Source organism: Grammomys surdaster, unplaced genomic scaffold (genome assembly GCF_004785775.1).
Source record: "Grammomys surdaster isolate TR1022 unplaced genomic scaffold, NIH_TR_1.0 125974, whole genome shotgun sequence".
Classification (NCBI taxonomy): domain Eukaryota; kingdom Metazoa; phylum Chordata; class Mammalia; order Rodentia; family Muridae; genus Grammomys; species Grammomys surdaster.
Window position 1 is genome coordinate 2,640,899 of NW_021620791.1, and position 27,292 is coordinate 2,668,190.

The window sequence follows — 27,292 nt, forward strand, 5'->3', positions numbered from 1 at the left end:
GGAACTTCAGAATGGGTCCAGAACAGGGCAGTGGCTGCTTTCTCCATCTTAATGAAAATCTTCTTAGATGCTGGAAGCTGGCACCTCCCCATAGTGCCAGTGGGATGGTTGACTACTCTAGAGCTCATGTTGATTCTCCATTGGCCCAAAGGCTGTAAACGCTTACTACTATACAGTGCAGTAGATATGTACCTCAATGCTGATCTCTGGAGTCTGTTTCTCTGTTTTTTTACTCTCCTTCCTCATTCCCTTCTGGATTCTGGTTCCCACAGTAAGCATATATCATTTGGTAGTTTTTTGGCTTTTGATATTTCTATAAAAATAATGATAATTATCTACAAAAATTTGTTTGCTTCAGCGTTGTGGGCCCTAGCATTTCCTTGAGGAAGCACGAGCTAGTCTTCCACTAGGTAAGGTCTCAGAATCATGAGCTCCCCAGATAAGAATAGTCTTCCCTGGGTCTTTGCCACTCTATCACTATGGCCTTTGCAATGTCTGATGCACATCGTATGCCTTGTCAAGGGTCAGGCATTGTAGTCTATGGAACCTAATATGGACTTAGGGATACAAAGATCTGGCCATTTTTACCGAGGAAAAGATTTATATGCAACAAAATTAAGAGAATGTGTGTCAATCTATCTTAATCTTCAAATGCCATATATTGACTTTATTAGATTGAGGTGTGTTCCCTCCATCCACGGCTTTTATCATAAAAGATGTAGGTGATCCTGTGATTCTTGTCTTTATTATGATCACTTACATGATATATTACATCTATTAATTTTCATATGAGGAACTGTATCTGTATTTTTGGAATATAGCCAACAGAATCATGATGATTGATCTATTTGATGCTTTCTTGTCAGTCTGTAGGTATTTTGATGAGAATTTTGTGTCTATGCTTATCATAGATATTTGCTCAAATATTTCCTGCACTTTTTAATCAAACTTGAAATTTCCCTTGCCACTCTGATGAGTCAACAACTCTTTTAATTTCAACTAGTTTTGCCTTTTCTTGAAATTTGCATAAGTTAGCAGTAAGAATGAATAACACATAGTCTTTCCTGTATGACTTCTGTCACTTGACTTTGTTCATGGCATTTTGCTGTACTTCTGAGCATATCATTAATTCACTGTATTATTCCACAGATGCACAATGGATCTGTCTTCAGTTGTTGGATAGTTGAGTAAAGCTGTTATGAATATTTTTGTACTAGTATTTGGGTAGATATATTTATTTTACATGGATAGACATTTATGGATGATATATAAGGCTCATAGGGCAGATAGACATTTAACTGTGAAAACTCTTGTCAAACCATTTTACACTCCCAGGACAGTACATGAAGATTCTACCTGCTTTTCATCCTTTTAATATGGCTTTGTCTGTATTCTAAATTTTAGCCATTCATTTGGTAATGAAGGATTACAGAATTATCCTCTACATTAATTTGAACTGTCTGAATGGTGATATTAGTCATTTTCAATATAACTATTATCCACTTACATATCTTTATTAGAATTATGATTTAAATATTTTACTAATTTTTCACATTAATTTGAGATATTTTAATGATTATTTATCTATTAGAGTTGTTTATTTTTTAACATAAATGGCATGTCATATAGACCTGCCATGAATAGTCACATGAATTTTCATCTAAAGTAATATATGAACACATGCACATTTTTAACTACAAATATTCTTATTCTTATTGGATATGAAATATATTAGTTCCTCTCTTTATTTTCTTCTTTAGTTTTTCTTTCAATCTTTTGTACTGTCTTATGGTATGTTTAATGTGTGTGATCAGTCCATAAAACAATGTTACTATTTTTGAGTTAGATTATCTATATGAAAGTGATTAAAGCTACAGATCAAGTCATTTTGTAGTTAAGGTTTTTTGTTTGTTTTTTTTTGTTTTTGTTTTTTGTAATTTACTATTAATAACTTTCTTCCAAATTTCCATTTTATTTTCCTGCCTGAATTTTTTAAAAGACATTTCTTGTAACACAGATATGTTGATAGTAAATTCCTTTTGCTTTTGTTTAAAGTATTTCTGACTCATGTTTGAAAGACATTTCACCTATACAGGGTGCAGATTGGCAGCATTTTTCAGAACATTAAAGTTCCTTGGTCCCCAAGAAAAGCTCTGCTACTGTTTTACTTAGTTTCCTCCATGTTAAGTCTGTTTTTCTGACGTTTTAATTATCAGTTTCAGAAGTTTTATTATTAACCCTCATATGTGCCTTTATTATTTTACTATTCATCCTGTTGGGGTCTTCTCAGCCTCTTGAATCTTTGGTTTGATGGCTTTCATTAATTTTTAAAAATATTTAGTCCTCATATTTTTATTTACAGAATATCATTCTGTCCTTCCACCCACTCTTCTATGTTGCATTTACATTAGATTGTTGAGTGTTGGTCTCAGTTCCTATTTTATCTCTTCTGTTTCCTGTCACGTTGCTGTTCTTTTCCAGGTTTGTATGGCTTATGTTAATTTCTCTCAGAGTCCTAGTCTCTTTCCATACATAATAAAGCATTCAATGGTCTGCTGGTGAGCCTGTCTCTTCAATCTCCTCTTTCTATTTCTTACCACACCTGTCCATGAATCATCGGGAATCTGCCATGTGTTCTGAGCAGTAGCATCACAGTCACACACAATGCCCCACATCTCAAATTCCTTTCCTATGTTGCCCAATGCTTTGATTATTTCCAATAAAAAGGCAAATCTGTTGGTAGATGCTCTTATCAAGATGGAAACAAAACTTAAATTTCTGTCTTTTGTGGTGAAGTCTTGAAATGGCTCAGCCTCTATTAGGTTCAAATTTTGGGGCAAACAATATGCACTAATGCCAGTCAGATAACAGAACTGATATTGAAGGTGGTAATATGCAGTGGATAAGAATATGCATTGTTGAATAACAGAGTCTGTGTTTAAATTCTTGTTGTAGCAATTATTTGGTTTCTGATGCAGTATATTTACTTCATCTCTTGTTCAGTAGTAATAGAACTCAGCCAGCTGATAATTGTTAAAGGGATTACACATACACAAAAGGAACTTGTAGAGGGTTTAAAATGTCAGCTAGGCAGTGGTGGTGCATGTCTTTAATCCCAGATCTTGGGGCAGGTGGGTCTCTGTGAGTTTGAGGCCAATCTGGTCAATAGATGACTTAGCGTTTTCATTTATCATTAGTTTCATTTTTCATATATTTTATTTCTTCACCACACCATCAAATACCCACTTACCTCTCTGCTTTTCCTATGTTTTCCCAATAGTTTATTTTCTTCTGCTTTGCATTCACTTCTCAGTGTCAACTCATCTTTTAGGGGTTGCTTCTTTTGTTGTTCCTCCTTGCGTCCTTCATCCTTAACTTTGCTACTCTAGAATGAACATCATGCAGGTTCCAGCCACCTCCTGGACCACAACCAATTAATTCTCCTTTGAAATATTTGTTTGCCAGGAAAATCAAGCCATAAATATAATTTTATTTCTTAATGCACTTTGATCTGAATGACTCACATTATATAATAGTCTTTACTAAAACCTAGCTATTTGTTTGTATTGCTGCCATAGCTCATTAATAATGTAATGAGTTAGAATTACAGAAATGTATAATCTTATACCCCTGTAGGTGAGAAATCTGTTACAAGGTCTTGGCACTCTTAAATAAAAGGGTTCTGGGGGATGATTGCAGTTTTTTCTATATATCCTAGGAGGGAATCTATTTTCTTTCTCATTTCAGTTCCTTTCTATTGTACAGCCAAGGGTCCAGTGTGCATCCAGACCATGAACAAAGTCCAGTCCCCAGGTTCCAGCCATATACTGTACCTCTGTGCTCATGGCTTTGAAGCAGTTAGGGAAATCAAGCCCTTACTTTACATTTCTTTCTGTTTCACTCTATTCATGAAAAGGACCCTTGTGATTCCTTTTAATCCACCCAGGTAATCCAAAATAATCCCTTTTCCCGTCTGGATCACTTAACTATCAACCTTAATTCCTTTTGCAACCTTGAGCCTCCTTTGCTACACAACATGACAGGTTAGACATTCTGGGGGTTGAGGCATGAGTATTATTGATAGAGGAGGGCATTTTTCAATGTTTTAGCTAATAAAAATCTCTTTTTGATCTTACCATTACTTCAGGTTCTCTTTTTTTATATTCTCCCCTTTAAATTCATGTATCAAATTATTATTGATAAGTCTGAAATTATAAACTCCATTCTACAGTAGCATAAAAGGAAGAGATACATAGTCTACAAGGTTTGTATTATTTGCAAGGCAAATGGAACAACCATTTCTAATCAATTGACTTTACCTGCCTGTTATTTCATATCCAAAGTTCAGTTTATCCAAATAAATACATTATCTCCCACAAAAGTAATTCTTAAAATAAGTACCAAGGATTGGAACATACCAGTCCTGGCAACCATCTATCATCCCATGTTTATCACAGTTGGCCTTTTCCTCTAAAAGGGATGCTTGAGATTTGTCTGTAGCTCTTACTGTCACCTTTTATCACCTGCCAATTCCCTATTTGATTATAACCAATGGTGATGAAAGTAAGAGCTTTACAGAATATTATAGTTTTTAAAATAGTTTATAAATATAATTCTATGCTGTGCTTCAATCCTGTGAGCTAGGTAGGAAACAACTGCTAAACTTACATTTGAAGAAAGTAAAGCTGATTGGTGTTTCTTTTGCCTGGAGACATACAAACAGTCAATACAGATACAAACTAATCTTTCTTTTCCCCCATGCCTGTAGGGATTAACTTTGGAAACTGTGATGATAATCAGGTTCTAGTTTCTCTCTTTTTGTGAATTAATTTTTGATCAAGTTGATAAAAATTGAAAATGTGTATGATATATTGAATATCATAACATGCTTTCTGAGGTAAAACTTTAATAAAATCATTCTATGTGTTCTGAATTTATTTCCACATAAATAGTGTTTTATATTATCTGTCCATTATAATGTTAAGGTCTATTTTTAGTCTCTATGTATATAGCCATTTTTCTTTCCTTATCTTTTAGGATCTTCATGTCTTCCATGTCTTATTTTTTTCTTATTAGAGAACAAGTAACATGTTAAAGAAATTGTCATCAGAGAGAAGATTCAGATACTTAGAAGAGCCTTATCACAAGTTACTTAGAAGGAGATAACAAATTTTCAATCATAGATAGGTTTGAAAAAAATCTATTTTCTTGATTTGCCATGTTCCAGTGTGATGGGTTTTATACACTCGTAGTTTGTAGTAATTTTAGCATAGTTATTATCATTGTTTCTTGTCCAGAAAATTCATCTTCCCCTAAGAGAGTTATGTGGACAAAGTGCTTCTTTCCAGATGTGGATTAACCCAGCCAAATACACCTTGAGATCATAAACTCAGTGTGAGTTAAGTATGGATTTCTATGACTCAGTTAATATTTATGAGCTTTCTAATTAGTCCCCATACTCTTTGTTTCAAATACCAAGATAATCATTACCAAAATTCAGTGGATTTTCACTCTGAGTTCTTTTTGTGTGATTTATTTTCTGAGAGTTTCATTTGTGCATCCAAAGGGACTATGGTCATATTGACCCCTATTTTTCCCTCTGAAATTTCCCTTTAACCTTGTTAAATAAAGCCTTCTCAGTCTCTATTTATGCAACTGACTATGGAGGAAAGATTTATTTTGGCTCAAGTTTTGAGAAGATACAGCCCTTCATGGATAGGTAAGCATAGTTGCTGATAGCTCCTTAGAAAGAAAAGAAAAGGGGATTCAGGTGTTAGAGTGGTTTTGCTTTATTCTTTTCTTTTATCCAGTTCTGTGCCCTGGGCCATGAAATGGTGCCACCCACAATCAGGAACTGAAGACAGGTCATATTCCTCACCCAACCATGCCAGAAAAAGCTCACATAAACATACACAAACAACTGCTTCAATAATGTACAAGAAGTATATTTCTTAACTCAATCAAATTGATGGCAAAAAATGAATCATTATAATATTTTTCTATTATCTTTCCTCTTACCCATTTTTATGATTAGAAACAAATATGAGTAATCATCAGATAAAGTAAATAAAAGAAAATGAGGTTTGAAGATGACAGTTTAATGCTTTTTTTCACTAATGAATATAGAAGCAGTTTCATTTGTATAAAATAATTTTGCAGGGACAATGTTAATGGAGAGATGGTTTTTGTTAGGATAACACCGGCTGAAACATGATGTCAATTTAGGAACCTCAAGTTCACTGCAAGAGGGGTTCAAGGTAATGTGCATAAGCAAGAACAATCTGTAATTAGTTAAAATTGAGAAATAAGATCTGAATAGGAGAAATAAGGAAGTATTGGAATAAATATACATATTATCAATGTATATTCCAAAAATTATTTTACCAATGTTGGCAACCAATTTAAAAATCTCTACCTGCTACACAGGTCACAGTGTTTATGAGAAACAAACAGATTTATTCCATTTTTATTGCTGGAAGCAGACAGAAATTTCTGCTCAGGATCCTTCAGAAGGAGCATATTTTGTGATGCATGCGTTGAGGCCCGCTCCTTTTAACATATCTGTAGCCATTTGGAATCCAGTTTCCATTTTGGTCATAAGGTAAAATTAAGTCCAGGTTCTCAGACTCCACTTCCCAGAAGTAGCTGACACTGAACAATGCTACTAATATGCCAAAAAGTTACAGTTGACTTATTTATGCTTTTCTATCTCAATGTTTTGTAACTCCCCTGTTTAGCACCTGTCCACCACCCCTCTTACCTCACTCAGGATCAATCAGCTTAAAGGTTGGATGATAATACTCTGTCTAGTAAGCCAAATGTTGTACTCCTCCCCTCCTTGCCTTTTAAACTTTTGAATCTGTTTTTTCCCATAAAACGTCTTTTCTGAGGACAAACTGGTATCCCATTTAGGCTTCCAAGTCCTTCTTGAGGTACTGATCGATCAGTCTTCAGGTGTGCTTTCAATAAACTATTATTGCTTAACTGAGATCAATGTTTGTATGGTTTGTGTGGCCCTGAACCCCAACAGTAATCATTGGCATGTTCAGCAACACCCTCTGTAGACTTGATGATCAGGGCTGTTTTCTATATTAACCCCCCAATGCAGGTTAATGGTTCCCTATAAGGGTGATTCAGCAATAGTACAAAGCAGTGGAAATAATCCAAAAAGGCATCACTGGATACAGCCAGGAGTGGCATTAGTTGAATGAACCTAATCTTACACTTCTGTCTACTTGGTGGAATAAGGAAATGACATATCCTCCATGAGACTTTATGTTGTGTTCCTCAATAGACCTTTCAGTAAACATTAGACAGCAACATATTCCACATTGCAGCATTTGACAGGCACCTGGAGGGCAGTTTTAGTCCATGCTGTAAACAGACTTGTGTCTCACAGAAAATTATACTTGGGCCCTGGCTGTTAAGCTTTGATAGTTAGTTTCTAGGTAGCTGAAATAACTTAAGTGCAATACAGTGGGTATTTTTGTCTAAAATTTTTTATCACTGAATATCTGTCGTGTATTGTCCATGGAATCTCCTTTTGTTCATGGTTGTCTAGAAAAGTATGTTACAGATGACATCATCACGAGGTTTTGATCATAAGGAGGCAGATGATTCATTCCCTACTTTTAAAGGTCTCTGCCTTATTTACAAGCATTTTATTAGCACCAACCCTTTGACATCATTAATATTAGGCATCTAGGGATTTCAAAAAGTTAAATTTCCTGATGCTTTCAAATAGTCTGTAGCTTTTACTTTCTCCTTTTAGGAGCCCAGAATTTCTTTCCTTATCTCATGAAGCTGGAGAAAGTGATATTCCTGATTCCTCAGAAGCTGATCTGCATTTGATGTGACCAGGCTTTAAGTACAAGCCGTGGAGAGAGCAGTCTGCTTGGGAAAGTGATGCAGCTTTGAGGAGGATGGGGTAGGGACAGACACACGCATCTCTTGCTGTGAATGGGTATTTACCTGGGGACCTGGAGAGAGTTAGCACTATACCGTACGCACTAAAGAACTCTCTCATAGTCTTTTCATCCAACGGCAGTCAAGAAGATGTTTTATGACCTTGACAGATTCTTCTGAAACATCAAATCATTGTGGAAAAAAAAGGCACCAACTCTACCCAACATATAAGACAATGTTTATGTGCCAGTCTGTGTACCAGACGCTATCTGCAGAGATCTGTGGACCTCTGGCTGGGCAGGAGTATCCAAAGAATTGTGCTTTCTGAAGGGGCAGGAGAGTCAATCTTCCACGGCAGCTCCTGCTCTGGAGTGGCTAGACACTACACTGTGGGCAGGTAGACACAAGCATGGAGGGGGAGTTGGTTCTGGATCTGAGCAAGCTACTGGGCCCCATAGAGCCAGCAGGGGGGCTTGGCTAGTCAGAGTGGCACAGTGGCTAGGGACAAGATCAGCTTCCAGCAGGGAAAGCTTCAGGAGAGAACTCTGCTCCTGAAATGTTACAGCTCTTATATGACAGATGCTCTCAGATGATCCTTGAGGAAATAACTCTTGTGCTTTAATGTGACCTTGTGGACAGGGTCTTATATATATATATTGGGGTGGGTTGGGGTCTAAAAGCAGATGCTTTCTATTGGTTTGGTCTGATATGTTAGGGATGCCTCATCTGCATGTGGAGGGGCTTCGGGCACTGCCCTTACATGGTTGATTGTCACAGTCTTCTCCATGGGGTGCTATGGTCACGTGTTCCTGGACAGGCATCTGGTTGGTTGTAGGTGAAATACCTACCATCCTCATGTATGAGGGTATCGAGGCTTCTGAACCCACCTGACTTTACCAAGTTTCCTGGCATGGCCCACTGCCCTATATTTATGGGTCTGGTGGAGCCATCTCTCACTCCTGTAGGACTTGTGGGATTCCTTAGTTACTCTTAAGTACCAATAATCTTAGGACCATCTTTTGACAGGAGTATTTTGAGATCTGGTGTGCTAATATATACAGAGAGTGGTTCAAATTATTTGAACTATCAAGATATCTCATCAATTCTACCTTATTTTCTTTTGTCCTTTTATCTTTAGTTCCCCAAATCAAAATGAAGGTTAAAATATATATTCACTTTTAATGCAATTGCTTCTTTTCCACTAGCATGCTAAATTAATAATGAGTCTTACATTCAATAATTTACTAGAAATGAGTGTTATTATTGAAGTAGGAGAGTAAATGGGCACATAGATGTGCACACAGAAGATTCTGCTCCCTCAAATGTATCACTTTGTTCTCTGAAAACATATTGATTTTATGTAATAATCAATGGTTAAATTATAAGTTGATAGTGAAGCTAAACAACAAAGAAAGTAAAGAACTTCATGGGAAAGAGTGTAGCAACTGGAGAGCTTCCATACTTTTGCATTCTGATTCTTAACATTTGAACAAATTCTTGTATTTAATCTCATTGAACCTCAAGGTTCTCACCTGTAAAATGGGGATAAATAAGCATGTTCACAGAAGAACTAAAACAACATCTAGCCAGAGTTTAGCACACAGTGGGTCTTCAATGTGCAACTACCAATTTTGAACTGACAACATGATAAATTCTCATTCAAGTATTTAAAGTATGAATGATAGGAAAGGAAATCATAAGTTTGGGTGTATATTTTATGCTCCTTGGCTAACATTCTAGGCATGCTCCTCTTAACTCCCATATAAATCTGTAAGGTTGTTTTTAAGACCCTTATTGAACAGATTAGGAAACTGTCCCCCATGGGGAGCTAAGTAACTTATAAAGACCCAGTTCTTGCTCTGAGGGAACTAGAATTATAGTTAAAGATCCGCATAGCATGCATGTGGAGATGAAAGAAGCTACAGGAACGGAAATGTCATACTCAGCACAGTGACTCACATGTGTAATCCCAGTGCAAAGGAGACTGAAGGAAAATGATTATCCTCGGTTTGATGCTACCATTGGCTTTACAGTGAATTACAGGCCAGCCTGTTTTATGTGGAGAGATGTTCCTACCTCAAAAAAATTAAAAAGTGAATGGAAAGATAGTTCAGTTATTAAAAGTGGTTGCTAAGGAACCATAAACTCAGATCCCAGCACATATACAACAAGCAGTCATTCTGCAAACACCTGAAAGGTCAGCTCTAAAGGGACCAGATTCTGCTTCTTTCATGTGCACACTCACGCACACACACACAAATACCCGTAAGTAAGTAAGTAAGTAAGTAAGTAAGTAAGTAAATAAGTAGTAAAAATACAAGCAATTGCTTTTAAAAGGAAAAAAATCACAACAGAGAAATGCTTATAACCAGATAAGTACCTACAGATACTAATGGCCAGAGAAATAAATCTTTCAGGAATGAAATGTACACAAGCCAAGATGGGACATGCTATAGTAATAACTAACACATATTAGAGGTCTAAAAACTAAATATTTAATTTTACTTTGGGCTTTCACAGGTGACACATTCCAAAAATGCTTAGGAAGTGAAGTGGACCACACACACACGTGCCACCATCTTGGGTGTTGCCAGTAATTGTTTCATAAAGTGAAATGAGCTCTGGACAACTTTAAAATTAATTCAACTCATTAAAAATGTAGGAATGGAAAATACAGCCCAGATCAATTCTAGTCTTGAGTCAGTGGAGAGAATTAGTCACGTGATCCTGGAGAATACACATTTCCATCAAGGAGAATAATTTTTTCATCTTCCTTTTGGGGGGAAATAGATGATGAACAACTGTAATTAGGAACATAGAGTCTTATAAGAAATGGTCTAGCAAAATTATTAATGATTTTCAAGTCAGGACTTCAAAATACTACATAAGTAATAGCTGTAGGTAAAAACTGCTGCTTCTAAAGATATAGCTGAGTTCTCTCTGAATTATCTGTGTCTATGGTGATTCCTGGCTTATAGCAACCACAACCAATTTTTTTTTAAAATCAAAACTACAGTAAGCATTGACTGGTAGAAATATCTATCTAAAGCACCCCATAATATGTTCCCTTCTGAGCAGGCATGACGTCAGAGGTATATTTCATCCTATATCATTTATCGAGTAGCTGGTATTTATTTAATACATTTAAAATGATAAACAGTGTATAATGCTAGCATGGATTTTTTTTTGTCTCAGTGTGTACTGTTTCTCTGCTTATGAAGTCCAGAAATTATAGGCTAATCCTAAAAATTCCTTCTCCTGTCATGATGATTAATCACCATTATCGACTTGACTAAGCTTGGAATTACCTAGGAGACACAACTCTGGGCATTTCCAAAGAGATTTACATGGAAGGAAGACCAACTCTGAATGTTAATAACAACATATTCACAGGCTGGGATCCTGGATTGAGGATTAAGGAGAAAAACAGTGTGGCTCCAAGATTCGTTACTTGCTGCTCTTCTCTGTTCACTCAGTGTGACTGGTAATTCAAGACTAGCTGCCTAGCAAGCCCCAGAAATCCACCCATCTCCGGACTGTTGAGATTACAAGCATATGCTACCATGCCTGGCATTTTACATGTATGTGTGCTGGAGATCCAAATTCAGGTCCTTATGCTTAAGTGGCAGGTACTTTACCAGCTGAGCCATCTGCAGACTGTGCACTGGAATAAGCTGGGACATTTGAAAAATGCTAATGCCTCTGATTCAACCTCAACTATGTATTTAAGTTTTTATGAGCAGCTGGGTGAATCTCTTACGTAGCTACATTTGAAACCCAAGAAGCCTTTCTGTCTTCATTCCCACTGGCAGCTTTAATGAAGATCCCCCAGCCTCTAAAGCATGCTACATTAACATCCTCATTTTCTCTCCTTGGGTAGCTCAGTAGTACATTTCCAGTGTTCTCTGCCATCTATCTGTGTTCCCATTACACCTTGCCCCTACACAGACTACAGACATTTTATCATGTGTTGCTGCTATCAGACTATGAGTGTCTTGAGGGTAGAAATTGAGATTATATTTTGTTCTGCCTGACATGGTATCCTGGATATGGTAATACAAAATGTGCTCAGTAAATATTTTATCATGAACATGAATGAATGCCTAGTGAAATTAGACATCAAACCCAGCACAAATAAAAATGAGATAGAGCATCTCAAATTGAGATGTTCAATGGTCATAGTCTTGTGGGGGATGTAGATACAGAAGCAGAATGTAACAGGGAAAAGGCAAACAGATGGAGAGATTGTTTTACATGTATTGGGATTAAGATAGATAGCACAAAACATTGTGCAAATTGCTAGCAGCTGTGTTGCTAGACATATCAGATCACTGACCTACTACTGAGGAAAATGAAAAGTGAAGAAAAGAGTTGGGAAGAGAATGTGAAATAATTCTACATGTTGCCTCCTAAGTCCTTCCCAGTCTACTGGTTCCTAAGTTACCTTATTGACATATTTGCTTATCCAGAGACTACAGAACATATGCGTGTGTGTGTGTGTTTATCCATTTTATTTATTTTAAATTATACTTTTAAAAATTATATATATATGTATGTATATTATACACACACACACACACACACACACACACACACACACACACACATATATATATAAAATCTCCAAGAAACCAGTAGGAAAACGACACTGTCATTGTGTCTAGGTTATTGCATCTCAGTTCGAATCCAGTCTTTCATTAGTCACACTGTGAAGCTGAGCTGGATCTCTGCAAATTAAATGACTCCTTGCCAACTGGCTCTCTGTTAGGTTCCTCCAGCATGGGGGCTAATGTAGAGAGAGAGAGAAAGAAGTCTGGGAAAAGTGAACTTGCTCCTTCTTGTCTGCTGTGTGTCCCTGTTACCATGGCAACAGTGCTTACTTCCACCAGCACCGGTGTATGCTTTGAGTTTTCCTTTTCACACCCAGAACCCAGATTCTCCCTCTACTCATGATGGTCACCCCAAGGAAGAATTCTTATAAGTGCTTCCGTCTGCCTATAATCTGGGCCAATGTTTGTCTGGCAGCGAAAGGGGCTCCATGATTGGGCAAGCTTTTCTGCATGTGCCCACTGATAAGGTATGGGAGATGTCTGCAGCTAATGGGAGAAAATGGGCAAAAGAGGTGGAAAGTCAAGAAATGTGGCAACAAACAAAATTGATCACAGGATTAAAAGGGGAAAAAAAAACAAACCAAACTAAACCAACCAAAAACTGAATTCCACCTTCTGAGGAAGCTTAAATCCTGAATGGATGTCAGTCCCAACATAGCAATGCTTGCATTCCATGTGGAACTTTTGGTTCCCCATGGCAACGCTTTATTTTATTGCCACACTATTGCTTCTAACGCCTCCCAGATGTGCCCAGAATGGTATAATCTCTGTAGCCTAAGGCCCTGTGGTGGCCTGATGCACATAGACATGCTAAGCATGCTGAGGGATCAAGGTATGAATAACTGCTTGATTGATTCCAGAAAGGCTGTAGAGAGGGCATTGGAACCAGAATCCACCTCCATCCAAGCAAGCCAATAAATGGCTCAGTAGGTTAGCAGGCAAGAAGAACAGAGTGATATACCAGATACTCTAGGCTATGGAAATAGCATGTGAACGAGGAGAGGAGGCATGAAAAGGCACAGCAGGTTTTGGAGAGTCATTTCATAAGGCTGTGCCTAACGTGTATGGGGGTGGAGGAGGGTGCATCTGGAAAAACAGACTGTGGCCAGATTGTGAAGGTCCTGGGTTGCCATCAATTCTCTTGGAAAACATCTGCTAACAGTGTGCTGGCCAAAGCTACTGCCACTTTCGCATATTCATGATAAGGCTCTATTTTTTTCATACAAGTCCAGAATGAGCTTGGTTTTCCAAGGTATAGGTCCAGTGAGAAGATTCCTGACCAAAGAGGTTAGGGGTAGAATAGAGGTTTTAAAATGGGTTGCACATTGCAAAAATGTTAGCAGAATATCTTCATGCTGTTACAAAGCTGGAGTGAGGTTTTTCATTCTCTGTGTTTTCCTATGTGCACATTTCCTTGTTCACGGTTGCTCAGGCTAGCTCCATGGTACCCTAAGATAGGGCTGAGAATTCAGGGAAGAGACCAAATTTGCCTGAGGCTGACTCACGTGAAAATTGAACTATGTAAACAAAGTTTACTGCAAGGGAGCAGTTGAAGTACAAATGGCTTCAGGCACTGGAACAATACAAGGCTGGAGGTGATGCTGAGACACAGACTATTTCTAAGTTAAAAGGGAGGGCAAGGGAGATGGAAAATACTGTTTCAGAAATGCATTCAAGGAAGTGTCCTATTCTGTACAGGCTTCTGAACGCTGACAACTGATTTCCCCAGGCTAGCTTTAAAGCTGTCCATGATTATTCTTGCCTTGCTTTGGTGGCTAATTAATTAAACCTTTGTCTGGTATCACCTCAACAGAAACAGGGACGGAGCAGAGGCTGGCAATCAGGGCAGAGGATGATTAAAAGCTATTCGAAAAGTTGAAATGGTTTCAACTGACTGTTGGAGAAGCGGATGAATTGGAAGCTAAGGGTATGAAAGGAATTAAGCATTCTAGCTAGCCTGCAAAAGAGACATAAGATCCAGGTGTTTTATTTATAAGACATAAGCCTAGATTGGGCAGCTTTAGAACTATTCTACTGTATTTCCCAGCAATAATGTCCCTTATAAGTTGCTGGTTTTCCTGACCATGTGCTCATGATCCATCATCTCTCGTGGTGGTCTTCTTTACCTTTACGTCCTTTCTTCCTCCCTTCTCTACCTGTGACCCCTCAGCTAGGTAACCGAAATTCTGCTTGCCTGTATCTATTTTCCAATTACAGGCTTTAGCCTTTTATTGACCAATCAACTCTCTGAGCAAGGTTACATAGCATCACTTGGTCTATATGAGGATCTCCTTGTCCCTGACAAGGACAACCAGGTATTGGGGGCCAGTATTTAGTATTTGGATACAAGTAGCATCAGATCAATCTCCTACAAAGAGGAACTTGAGTCCTGGCTGCAGAGTACATAGATTCGACTCACTGCAAACTGAAGGACAGGAAAATGACCAGATATTCTGGTTTTCCATGGATCCAATTTTAAAATGAGAGCTCCAACTCCATTTGAACCTCCTTGGTTTCAGTCAAACCAGAATGTCCCTTTGGGAGACTTTATGTAGCTTGGCAGGTGAGGGGTGTCAAAGTTTGGAGAGAGAGGGAGAGATTTCCCCGGGGATGGCATGGAGAAGTCAGGTTCACCCTAAACACAGGAAACAACATTGAGTGAAGCACACAAATGGTCAAGGAGATATTTAAGAAAATAAGTGAGAACACAGCCTTAAGAACTGAGGGCAAATGACACCTTTGATTCCAGGCAGGTAACAGTCTTAGATAGAGTGTGGGTGGAGCCTCATACTGACTTGAAGGTCTAGGGAGGGAGGATCCACTGATGCCAAGTAAGATTGATTTCTAGACTCCAGGTATGCTTCCAGAGAGTGATGTTTGGACAACCTAAAATTAGCTTTGGATTTCCTGTTGGTCTGAACATAAGATCCATGGTCTTTCCAAGGCAATGAGGAGTTTCCCAACTGGTTCTCAGCTCTCTTCTCATCTGTCACCCTTTTCCCATTCCAATAACATTAAGCTTTAGCCTTTATAGATCCTAACTTCTCTTCTTGGGGTACTCCTTCTGTGCAAGCAAGTGTCTTTGGATCTTTGCGATCTGACTTTAAAAACCTGTCTCACATTTGCTTCCCATACTTCTGCCTGACTCTTACATTTGGGTTTAAGCTCCCCCTAGTACCTGTAGGTCTTATTTCTTAGCTTTGGCTAGAGAAGCTTTAGGCAGGCAAGGCAATGCTCCAGAAAGTCACATTACCTTCAGAGTCTATCCTGGTCCCCCTGTAGTCTGTGAAATACTTCCAACTGGGTGTAGATGTCAAACTGTCTACAACTGTGGAAGATACTGGTCCTTTCATTATTAACTAGGAGTTTCAGTCTTTTCTCAGCTCTATGAATACTTCGCTAGGTGTGAGGGGAATATATATATGGAGGAGGGGTCTGTAGTGTCATGTGGGAGAGTCTGGCTAGTCTCCTTGTATTTGAGTAGGGTTCCTCATGCTGTGACAATCCAAATAACTCTAAGGATTTCCACATTATTCCATTTAGAAAAAAAAAAGTGTTCAAGTTGAGAATCATTGCTCTGGTCTGAAGGAACATTTACATGATTTAGGTACAAGTTGCTACTGAGCAGAATCCTAGTGACCACACCACTCATTATTATGTTGTATGGACTCACTGAAGACCTGTGGATGACCCATGTTACTGCACACTCCTGTGCATCTTCCCAGTAACCCGTGACCCATCTTGGTCCAACTTCACAGCCCTTAATTGATGTTTAAAGACTGTCTTTTAATTCACCTCACTGACATACACAACTGATGTGGAATGTAGAGACAAGCTAATCCCCACAGCTGAGTACATGTTACGTTATACTGAGGATGGCTGAGTACATGCTATGACATACTGAGTACATATAATGATGGGTTTCCCGTCTAGACAACATATAGCAGTAAAGCAGACAATTCTTTATTTTATGTTTAAGATCTGTGTTTTTCTCCCAATAGAGTCTATAATGGAGCTTTTCAAACATACGCAAGTCAGAAATATTTAATAACATTTATCAAATCAATGTTAAAATGCAATAGGGAAGTCAGTTTGGAAGATTTCATGACCAAGAAACAAGAATGGAGGTGGATGGCCTAATCTTAAGAAAATTATATTTGACTGTGAAGTGTGCACATGGTTTCCAGACATTCTCTTTAGTCTGAATCATAACCTTTATTTGATTCTTATGAGACATACAGAATCTTAACCTTATCTCAGACTCCTTCAATCCTAGCCCTTATTGTAAGAGATCACCAGGTGATCCTTGGGCATATCAATCTTCAGAATGAATGGCTTCAGGATACAGGTTTCAGACACTAGAATTAGTGTCTAAGTCATTCTCTTATCAACTGTCCAATGCGAACGAGATATTTAACCTCTTTGCACCTGTTTCTAAGCCATAAATTTGAGTTGTTTGAAAGATTTATCTTCGAGTGTTAGGAGATTCCAAAGAAAACAAGATGAATATTGGACACAAATTACTGACCTTGAATCGTAAAGAATTCAGTTGTTAAAAGTACAAGTCTTGAAATTTCTGCTCACTCAGGAAAAACTGGGGGCCATGTTCAATCTATCACCTCCAACCAAGCCTACAATTCAACAATTGACTAAGTTACTTATATTCCAACCAGACACAGAAAATGTCAAACCTGCCTAGGTTAGAAAAGTTTTTGTTCCTTTAGAAAACTATTACTAAGTGTACACTCAGGGCACAAAACTATATAATAAGGTTAATGGAAAAAAGAAGTAACAGGAATGTAAGACTAACAGAACTTAAGTCATGCCACAGGAGGAAGCAAGTGTTCTGAAGTACAAGTCAGAAGTAGGTCAGCAGAAGATGATCACTACTAATGGGAAGGTATGAAGAACGAGGTCCAGTAGAAAACCCACTAGACTCCATCTCTGAAGCCATCACTGAAGTGGTTGGTGCTTTATATGAATCATTTAATTGATGTAAAATCTCAAAATAAAAGTTTCCCAGAATACTGAGGGCTGTCATATATCACTACTCTCTTATCTGTTTATGTTAAGAAAATAGGATCCTTCCCTAAGTAAATGTATGGCATATTTGATTATAGTCACTGCTGCCTTCCATGTGTGAGGCTGAGACTCTTCTGCAGATTGTTGGGCAGTACCATTTTCCCTTGTCTTCCATTTTCCCCCCTGTATTTTTGCCATTGGCTCCAAACATACAAGCATACAAAATTTAATGGCAAGGACTTTAGTTTGTTATCTATCTATCTATCTATCTATCTATCTATCTAACATCTATCTATCTATCTATCTATCTATCTATCTATCATCTATCTATCTATCATCTTTTTAGATAAGAAAACTAAAGCTGTAAGAACTTAATACACATGGACAAGGTCCTCTGGTTTAAACAACTGTGATATAAACCTAGCTCTTAGTGACTGCATAAGCTATACTTTTATAACTTATACAGTAGAAACATTTTCAGTGAAACTCAACTATAATATGCCACTGTGCTTCCTAAAATTTGTCTCCACTACAGCAGCATCTGCATCATATGGGTACTTGTTAGTCAATCAAATTCTGGGACCTTAAAATAGATGAATCAGAAACTTTGGCAGTAGGATTCAGGGATGCTGTAGAATCTCACATTTTCCAGTTCCCTTTAGAAAAGTATTTAAGGGGGTGGTAAAGATGGGTTAAAAGAATTGAAACTCTAGCAAGAAGACGTGACTCCACAGACATGAATAAGGGAAGTGTAGGGGCAGCTAATAAGCACATTTATGAAATTAGGAAATCACAGGAAAACAACTCACCTAGATGGGACAGGAAAAGTGTGTTAGGAGAGGTGCAGCCCAGGCTAAATTTTAGTGATTGAGAAGGCACTGATGAAAAGGAGGGAGTACTCTGGTCAAGGTGCAGCCTCAACCAAAGGAAGGAAGGATGACCTGAGTGTGAACTAGCAGTCAATACATGGTACTTGGGTAGGATATGTGATGAAGGAAGAATGATGAGTTTATACTGTATACATGAGAGTTCACACTTTATACATGAGAGTTCACACTGTAGACATGAAAGTGCATACTGTAGACATGAGAGTTCACATTGTAGACATAAGAGTTCACATTGTAGACATGGGCTGCCCTCTGTCACTCTGCAGTTTGAGTTTCCACCTGCAGAGTTTGACTTCCTGAAGCTCTGGCTTTGAAATTTTATAGTCACTCATCTATTCCTGACATTTATTATAGCCCTGTGGTCCCACATAGAGGTGTTACCATATATCACTAAGACATATTCTTCATGAGCTATTGGTCTTATAGTAATTCATGCAAGTTATTTATACCACCAACTCATGTCTCCTCTTTTCTTACAAAGTCCTTACACTGCTGACACCAGTTAGTAGATGTCAAGCTGTCTAGTAGATAAAATGTTTGACAAAGTCTCAGCAACTAGAGATGTCACACATAGCATACATTGTAGCACAGTTCTTTGATACCTCAGATAAACTATTGGTGAATAACAAGTAGAAGAAAATTATGTTCAGGTGGATCCATTGCATTACTTTTGAAAGTCTATTTATTAAATCTTGAAAAAAATGCCTTTTTTCTTATCTGTGATGGGTTTTCCATAGATTCATATGAATTTTCCTTAAATCCTAGCATAGAAGATTCTAGTAACATGTTTGATACAGTTCAATGGTCTTTCATTTCTTTTGGGATAAATCCTAAATGCATCCCCAGAGCTTGTTAATCTTATTTGATCTGATTTCTTCCCACAACCCTTAATTTTCACATCTCTTTCCACACTTGTTTTTGTTAAGTCCCTTTAATACACCCTACATTTTCTCACACTGAATTCTTATCCTTACTACTGTCTGTCTGGAGAAATATCTTCTGCCTTGATTTTTATCATGGTTTGATGTCAACGTCATCTACAGAATCCTCTTCCATTTCCTTCCTGATTGTTTAGCTGTTGTTTTGACCATTGGAATGTAAGCTTGGTGACAGTTGATAGCATGTTGGTAAGAACCTCTCTAGTTCCCTCTGTTGCTTTAGCTATCCATTGTGTCCATCCTTACACACAGTATGAATTCAGTGCTTCATAGGGTGTCAGCTACTTTAGTATCCATCAGCCTGTGATCACTTACCAACCTTAATGCAGCGGCAACAGAGATAAGCACAGGACTTCTCTGTGCAGTGCTTAAACAGTATGAGGCCATGACAAGCAAAGTGTCCTAACACAACCAACCTGCTCCCACATCTCCCTCCCCTCTTTGTGTCTTGAAATAATCTGGCATTTTCTTTAATTTTATTAATTTAAAATTTATCTTTACTTTCAAATCTTTCACTGTTTCCTTTCATTAGCACCTAGAGAAAATACTCTGACTTCATTGATTGTCATTCTCCAACAGTTTTTTGTTACTATGTCCAGTATGACACTTGTCACAGAGTAGACCGTTAACTGTCTGTTTTATGTGGTTAAAACTTCAGGTTGTGTGGTACATAAGAGTGCAGATTACATCTGGACTGCTTGTGTGTTTCCAGTGTATAGTATGTGGAAGAAATTCAAGAAATATATGTTAAATCATGCTGGATTCTTTGTGAAAGTAAAGTTCCAGGTAAAACCCACTTAATTATAGGATCCTGTTAATACCTTGGCTGTATTACTTGCAGACCCATAATAAAGAACACCAGCTTTCTACTCTGATTAATGCTGTTTTCTGACCATTCATCTCAGCTTTCTATCTGCCCCATGTTATGCTGTGTTCTTGTTCTCCAAGTTATGCAAAGTGCATGCATCCTACAGTTCACAATGAATCCTCCTAAGTAGGCCATATCTCACTGGTATCTGGCTTGCCTAGAACAATCCCTTCCTGTAAAGCTGAATAACTTTGTCACATTCAGATATTTATATAAACACATCATTCACCTGTCCCTCCAAAGTCTAATTGGTACTAATTAGCAGATGGATCAAACTGAATTTTCCACTAAATATGCTTTCATTCTTGTCACCACTTGCATGCTCTCATTTACTAGAGGATAAAAAGAGAATTATATCTCTTAATGATTTTAAACAGAAGCAAGAATTTGTTCAACTTGGAAGAGGGAGCATGTTTAAGGAATTTTTTAAAGAACAAGATGCTGTTGACAGAATTATAGATGGAAAACAGAAAATAATATCAATAATTGCTTTTGATGATTAGAAAGTTAAATAATCATTATGTGCGAAATAGTCTCTTAACTTATTGCATATCATCTTCAAGTTACTACATGTCAGCTACTTTTTCTATTTTTCATGATAAAAGAGTGATTTCTGTACGACTTATATTATTGTGCCAAGGTAACATAATCTGACATTCCCTTAGGACTTTAATCCCCATTAGTTTGACTCTGGAGCTTAACACTCTCTTCTGTTTCTGCATCATCCCAGGTTTCATTAGGCCTGAGGATGTATTGTTTTTATTTTAGTTTTTAATTAGCATGTACAAATGAGTGAGATTCAGTGTGATATTTTATTAATAACACTCCAGAAAGCATGCACTAGGCAAATCAGGGCAATTAGCATTTCCTTATTATTTTTTTTTGTTGGGAGCCTTCATGCTTCTCTTTACTAGATTTTCATAAACATACAATAACTTATTGTGAACTACATTGTGATAAATTGTGTTTTGATGAGAATTTTATTTTTTAGATAGAGTTTTGTGTAGCTTAGCCTCAAACTCCTTGGGTAGCCAAAGCTTGCCTTTAACTCCTGATTCTTCTGTCTTTACCTTTGTAGTATTAAGACCACAGTCACGTACTACCCACAATACCTGTCTTAATAAGAATTCTTTACGTCAGCCTATGTTTATGTACTTTCTTTGCTGACTTTGGGTTAGATTCTAATAGTGACCTTGGAAAACAGAATGAGATAGTGGTCCTAATTCTGAGCCTTGGTCTTACAAGACAGCATGGATTATCCCATTGTGTTCATGTTGTAGAGCCATAAAAGAGTGTGTATACACTAGCCCTTTGGTCTTTAGAGACAGTGACACATGAAGAAGAACTATTTTAGCTAGTAGCAGCCATGGTCTTATCCACTAGCAAGCTACACATATGAAAGTAAGCTCATCCAATCGGAGGAGAATATCTCAACTGAGCCCCGGTAAGATGAACAAAATATTAGCAAGTTAGATACTCAGGTAAGGTGTCAGGGAAAATTAAAGTCTGTTATTTAACCAATGACCAGCAGTAAGCAGACAAAAGGTAATATTCACAGCAAGATAAAAAAAGATCCTTAAGCTTATGAACTAACACTCAGCAAAACTGTTTATCAAAAACCATGTTTTTATAGTGAGGGAAAGTTGACTAAGATTCACTGTGGTGCTCATCAGTTACCTCAGATTAGGTGGCAAGACCACTCAGAGTTTTACAGGCATCCCTTATTTTCCCTACCAATCTAAATAACAGGATTAACAGCAAATCTGACAAGAATTCTGAGGGTCATTTTTATGTTCTTTCATTCACCCAATATGTGAAAATTTCAGAAAAATTTGACAAGACCTGAGGGGAGGCTGTGAGACAAATTGTACCTCCTCCTTTGTCTCTGATAGAGGAGAAGAACATCATGATAGAAATAGGGGGTCAAACAAAAGCATTCATCTAATGGCAATGAAGTGAAACAATAATAATACAGGAGCAGAGAAGGAGGAGGAAGAAGAAGTGGAGGAAGATGGGGAGGAAGATGAGGAGGAAGATGATGAAGAAAAAGATGAAGAGGAGCAGAGGTGGCAACAGGAGAAGGAGGAGGAAAAAGGAAGAAGAACCCACGATTCCTTTGAAGGACAAATTATCAGTGACCCAATTCTTGCCACTATGAATTATTCCCTAACAGTTCCACTGCCACCTGTCCATATTCAATCACTTGAACCCTTGACAAAGTCAACACCCTAACTACAGCACTCAAGGAAACAGGCATTTTTAGCTTACTAGCATTAAAAATTCTACTTACTCTTGAATATTTTAGGGTCTTAGAGGAGGACATTTTCCACTTCTTTCTGTTTCTTCCAACCCTCACAGATCCACTGCCATGTATTTCTTTTTTGTATAGTGAGACAATTATCAAAACAAGTATATCCACTCAGAAAGGAGGTACCTACTTGATTAGTTCTGGGATACAAATGGTGTTATGGAAGATTTAATTCATGCCTAGTGAGGAATGTTTTTTATTAATTAAATATTTTGAAGTAGAAAGACCAACTTTTAATCCAGATCTTTTGAGGTAGAACCATCCACTTTATTCTGGACCACACCTTCTCCTGACAGTATATATAAAGCACATGGAAGAAGGATTTTTGCCTGTTGCTTTTACTCTCTCTGGCAAGTCCATTCCTTCTGGATTCTGGCATTTACTGAAGACCAGCTGAGACATTCAGCCTCTTGGATTAAAAAACTACTGAATTCTTAGACCTTCTATGAGTAGACAGCCACTGTTGGATTAACTTGATCACCACCTAGAAGCTGAACTACTTGTTTAGAGGGACCATCCCTACACAGCCAGGCCCACAGCAATCACATCAGAAGTAACCCCTGCACCACAGTCAGCTCTATCCCTCTCAGTTTCCTCAGACCCTAATGCATGGTTTTTTCCATGTACTGAGAAAGTCCACAGTGTGAGTACCAAGATCAGAACAGGGTACATTGAAATAAAGCCCTATTTCCATTTCTTATAACCCCCATGATGCTTTTTTCAGGGAGTTTATATTCTGATTGTTGTATATATAAATACTGATCTATGAATATATATATTATATATATTCATATATACCTCTCTATATAGATATATATAAATAGGGGTATGTAGTCATATGAATACAATATAAATACAATATATATATTATGTCTCATATATTACATATTATATATGTATATTATATAATATATACATACCGATCCTCTAGAAAAAGCTAATACACTTAGAAACTCTTTTGGAAGCTGGGGATAACATAGTGAACCTAAGAAACATAGGTAGGATAGCATGACCTTTAATATGATAGCTAAATGAACACTCAATTATGTATCTAAAGATAAGCAAAAAAATAAAGAAGACTTGACTCCAATCTGGAAAAAAGAATTACTTAAGAAAAAGAAAAAAGTCTGTTGCAATATATCACACAAAAACAGCCTTCCACCCAACTGATTCAATACTTTTGTGTTAATAACTCTAAGTTCAAAAGAACTAAACATGAGAATTATATGTGAAAGGAGACAGGCAAACAAGCAACTCCATTACAGAACTTAAAGAGAAAAACACTGGTAAGATATATCAGAGGATGGAGATGAATGAGATAAAGCCTTGAGGTGGCATAATAATTGTCAACAGAGAGGGACAAGCTTTTAGAGATTTGACTGTAGGGCAGACAAAGATAGCAGAATAATTTGTGTGCTTGAAACACAGATTTTGAAATAAAGAGAAGAAGTGACTATTCTGGGAAAAATAAAATTGTGCACTTCCAGAAACTGAAGACACATGTGTGATAAAGATGGGAAGCATGCAGACATGAGGAGATCATTGCTTGTGGTCAGGAAGGCTGCCCCGCCCCAGTGTTCTCTGTAGCACTGGGAGACAATGGATCTATTTACACAACTCTACAAGAAAATGAAACATCAAAGAGGACATCAAATATGAAGCAACAGGCAGGTAGTCTCAAGCATAAACTCTGCTAAGCACAAGCCACTGACAGAATCCTGTCAACCAGTGCCACATGTGATTGGTAATCCGTGAGTTACTAGGAGTACAAACAAATGGCCTATGGAGTTTTCAAATTAGCTTTGATGTCAATGAATTCATATTTGTTCTTCACATTTCAGTACTCTGGGACTAAGACCCACAGCTTGTGACTTTATTAATCACACACTGGACAGACCATTTCCAGAACTTTGCTTGCAACATTCTATCAGCTGGATAAGCTGCAATGTCCTCTCTCCTGTATCAGCAACCCCCTATGATGAACTCTACACCCTAGAAGACTTCTCAGTTCAGCCATTTCTCCTTCCTTTAATGCCATTCCCTCACTCCTGTCCACCAGGAGCTCCCTTCTGTTTCCTTGGTAACCATCACTTCTTTCACCTCCCCTAATCCAGGTGGCAATATGATGGAGTCCTACTAACCCACAAGCTTCAAATGAGACACACACATCTCTGATTTTTTAGTGCATGCCACAGATCTGATACCTTGTAAGTAGACTAGATATCTCTGTTTAACCATCTTATGCCCATTTTTCTGTTTATCTACTTGATCTTGTTCTCTAAACCTATTTGTACAGGTGACATCAGGGAGATGCCCTGTCCTGTCATTCACATTTGGTCTCAGCTAATGGGAACACATGCAGAAGATAAAAGTGACATACTGAGGCCTGGATGCGTATCCATTGACTTTTCTCCTCACCTCATTGTGAGTTGTCTCTGTCCCTCTCAACTTAGGATGACAAATAGTTTCTCATGGTTCTGCTTCCAGACTTTCCACATTTCTCTTCTGATCTAGGAGTTATAAGGACTCCTGCTTTTAGCCCCAGAACATAGTGTTATCTTTGCTTGTTTCTATTAATCTTGACTATAGCTTCATTATACTCTCCTGAAATTATAAACTGTTTCCTATTAGACACTAACAATAGGTAGGTAGGTAGGTGAGTAGCTAATTCATAATTCACATATCTGTTTTAGATGCTTTTAGTTTAATGTTAAAAATTGAAGTTCTAGGTAACTGCTATGAAATAGTAATTAGTGTTGATGTATCTTAGAATTGCCTTTATTATGGTATGTGCTTAAGTACATATGTACACACCTGTGTATTCATGGACTAATGAGCACACTCTGAGACATGTCAACTATTGTTTTTCCTCTGATTTGAAACTTTCCCTCATGGATGGAGGAGAGACCCAAGGTTATCTGACACAGTAGCAAGGAGACAAAATTTCAGCAGAGGTACATGCAGCTGACACACCACAGCCAACATCTGCAGTGCTCAATTTTAATTAAGTACTTGGATTTTAAATTCTATAGGTTTGCCTCTCAGTGTGGAAGCTGGAGCTGCAAGTGGGGAACAAGCTATCCCAATAGCCAGATGAGGGGAGAACACAAGGTGATGGAAAGAAAGCAACAGAAAGTTATGGCTTTTTCTTTCTTAACAGATTCAATGATCTCCAGAGATACTGCTTTCCTGAGTCATCACCCATCCTGGGTAGGCTTTCCCATGATTACATGGCGCTGCCTTTGAGTCTCTCATGCTTCTGAGAAGTAACTCCACTATACTCATTGGTTTACCATTCTAGGCATAGCAGGAATCATTTCTTTGGCCTGTAAAAGAAGAAAGAGGTTATAGATATTTGTTCATAACAACCCCAGGAAAAAAATTCACTCAACAGATGGAGGGAGATGTCCAGCCAGGCAGAGGAAAAGGAATACTCCTTAGGTTTTTGAATTCGTCAACACTCAGATGTTGAAGGGCAGGTTGAATTTGCTGAGATGATTGTCAAGGAGATAAGTCAAGAACTGGCACATATAAAGCTGGGGGAGGGGGAACTGGAGGCTCAAAATTGGCAAGGCCAGAGCACACAAAGTGAAAGAAGAACTTGAATTTAGGAAGAGAAAGGTAGGTGAAAATTTTTATGTAACATGAGAATCAGAAGGCCTGGATCAGCAGCACATCATGAGATGTACAAGTGTGCACCCAAACTACAGAATGCCTTCTGCCTTTTCTAACCTGTCTTACATAGTACACACACACACACACACACACACACACACACACACACACACACAGGCCCAGTGCTGAGAAGATCAGAGAAACACAGAGAGTAGCAGAAGATGCTCCTCTCAATCCCTATGCGTTTATATTTGCCCACATCTTTTGTGGTACCTGTTGAGGTGTTTACTGTGGTTTCCAGAGACCACTCTCCTGGCAATTTTCTAAAATTCAAGTATCAAAAAAATCGTAATTAATTGGTATGCTCACCCAGTGTTTTCACCATCATCCTTTGTTTTGCTTTCTGCATCTGACTCATCCTATTTTTGACTAAGGGAATGGCTTCCTGTGTCAGCTTCCTGCCTCCACTATTGAAGAACTGCATGAAGCTGAATGAACAGGGTCACAGCACTTCCTGTTATTTCATTAGTGACTGTTTCTCCATCATCAATGCTACCCTGACACTTTTACCCACCTCCGAGTCATTGCCGTGCTCACCCTCTACTGTAATGGTGCTTCTGATCAAACTACTTAAATAAACTCAATTTTAAGCTTGCTTTTTACCAAAGTCACTTTTAATAACTGCCATTATCCTATATAATTACAATGATTGCTTTCGCTCAGTATACCTCACAACATTAGCTTCCAGTCCAATAGACCCTGGCAGTTGCATTTGGTGGACGATGGGAGGATAGTAGCTGAAAATAAGTAGTATGGCAAGAAAGCTTAGAGTTTTCCAAGGAAGTAAAACTAAAAGCTCTTAGGAGATACTGAGGTTGAGAGAGATTATATAAAATCTATAATTTTATAGTCTGACATTTTACAAAGTCAAAATGTCTGGATTAAAGCATCCCTCTGACATTTACTAAGTGTTTTGAATAGCATCTTTGCCACATGTCTTAGTTCTATTCTCTATTGCTGTGATAAAATGCACTAACAAAAGTAGCCCAGGAGAGAAAGACCAGAAGTTACAGTCTATGAGAGCAGGGAAGCCAGGGCAGCAGGAGCTTGGGAGTGGGAGTTGGTCCTAACCATATTTG